This window comes from Penaeus vannamei, chromosome 22 (assembly GCF_042767895.1).
Source record: "Penaeus vannamei isolate JL-2024 chromosome 22, ASM4276789v1, whole genome shotgun sequence".
Classification (NCBI taxonomy): domain Eukaryota; kingdom Metazoa; phylum Arthropoda; class Malacostraca; order Decapoda; family Penaeidae; genus Penaeus; species Penaeus vannamei.
This window is the reverse complement of record NC_091570.1, coordinates 10,449,665-10,452,164: the sequence shown is the minus strand read 5'-3', so window position 1 is coordinate 10,452,164 and position 2,500 is coordinate 10,449,665.

Here is a 2,500-nt window from a genome sequence, read left to right as displayed (position 1 = left end):
TGCTCCTTTATTTAAGATCTTGTATGGGACGCTTAGTAGTCTACATACTTGTCGGTAGGTGACGCATGCACATAGAAAACGTGATGTAGGGGCTAACTTAAATGTATTGTTAGTAATATCCTAATACAAAGTACAAAACTAACTAGGAACTGTATAATGGATTCATATACATAACACTTCCTTAAAGGAAAAAAAATACTGGCCATAAGAGAACATAATGGTGTGCATTGATATAATGAAATCGTTTAAATTTGCCAAAATAGTGATCAGCCAAAGACATAGGTAACTGTCTTCGGGTTGTTGTCTGAGGAAGTTCCCTTGGCTGAGTACCTCAATCACGAGGTTGAGGATCTTGAACATGTGCCTCATTATTTTAATATCATACATGCGTCATCATTCTGAGAATCATGAGGTCTGGACATAGTCTGGGGTTAATATACATTATTAGGGATGTTTGACAGACCATTTCATCAACCTCTGTTAAATCTTTGGAGTCCCCGGAAGTGTCCAGATAAGATGGTCTTCGCTGATTATGTGTCTTCAGATTTTTACCATCCACTCTGACAGTATAGTGTAACTTTCCCAACCTATCTACAACATATCCTTTAGTCCATTTGGTTTCTGAGGAGGTATATATTCTCACCATTACACTATCTACCTCATTGAACTCTAAAATCATTTTAATCATGTGCCTTCGTCCATCCTGTCTTTTACCCTCAAAAAAATCGAGTCTCATAAAGTCTACATCTGATCCTCCTTCCCATCAATAAATATGAGGGTGAATATCCCGTTGATGCATGCGGTGTATTCCTATATACAGGTAGAAATCTATCAACACATTTACCAACGGTGGACCTGGTGGTTTGTCTACAATTTATACTACTCTTGAAAGTCTGAACAAAACGATCAGCCTAACCATCTGTGATGGTATGTTACACTAAAGATATTGTTATTATTTGATATTGTTAGCTTTATAATAAGACAGCTTTACAAAAGAATCACTGGAGGTAAACTGACCCATTGTCAGAAACAATCTGCTTTGGAATGCCATGCGTTACAAATATCCTCATTAAAGCTTTTATTGTAGTTGCTGAATTGGTAGAATGCATCAGTACTACCTCAGGCCATCTACATCAGGCATCTACAGATGGTTTAAACTCAGCCAGTGACAATAGAGTATCCTTACCAAATATCAGATCTTGCAATACCTTTGAAAGCATTGGATCTGTTGTGTTGTAATGACAATTGATGAGCATCTACCAGCATAACACAAGTTACTTCCTGAGCATTCGATGCCCTATCCACTGGCAAACAAGACAATGCATCTGTATTCCCCATGTCTGTGGTAGACCTATATTCCAGGACGCAGTTGTATGCAGCAAGTAAAACTGCCCATCTTTGTAACTTAGCAGCCACTAACTTTGGTAATCTACATTTGGGACATAATACTCAATAATGGCTTACGATCAGTAACTAGTGTGAATTGTTCCTTGGCATAAAGATACATGTGGAACTGTTTTACTCCATACACTAAAGCTAGAGCTTCTTTATCTGAGAATAATTCCTCTCAGATTTCCTTAGCAGCCTAGAAGCATAAGCGATTGGTTCCTCAGAACTTTCCATGACATGAGCTAGCACAGCACCTAAACCTACATCTGATGCATCGCATACTAATTTAACAGGTACCTCATTGTTATAGTGTGTCAAAAATGAACTAGAAGTAATTTCCTGCTTAATTCTATCAAAAGATTTTGACGGTCCTCTGTCAAATACCAATTGACATCCTTAGCTGTCAATCTGTACAACGGGCGTGAAATAGTGGCCAAATCTTTTACAAATTAACCATAGATTGTTACAATACCCATGAATGATTGTAAGTTTTTGTGACTTGGGACTTGAGCTGCCTTTGCTGCTCTTACCTTGCCGTTCGTCTTATGGGTTCCATCTTTATCTAGTCTAAACCCTAGGTACTCTAGTGAAGAAGCCTGGGAGAGACATTTATCTTTTTTTTAATCTTTATTCCATTTGTCTTTATCCGGTTTAGTACTGCAATTAGCCTATCCTAGTGTTCATTTTCATGCCAGCTAGATGTTATACCATATGGCAGTTCTTTGGCTTATACAGTCGTAATAGAGTATTTACTACCCATTACTCTTGTGATTCCTCACCCATTTCTAGTTGCTGAAATACAGTCTTCAAATCAATCTTAGAAAAATACACTGCTAACATATCTAAAGATTGGGCAAAGGATGCTGAGCTACATGCGGGTTTGGATTTACAGTAACTGTAATAACCACATAATCTAACACCCCCACCTTTCTTGGCTCCTGGTACCAATGGTGTGCATCACTCTGAGTATGTTAACTTTTCCCATAACACCTCTGCTTTTTGCTTCCCGATCTGTTCCACTGCTGCTCTCAGAGAATAGTGAATATGACTAGGAGCAAAGAATTAGGGTTTTGCATCAGGTTTTAATATCAGTGTAGCCTTAGCATTTTTC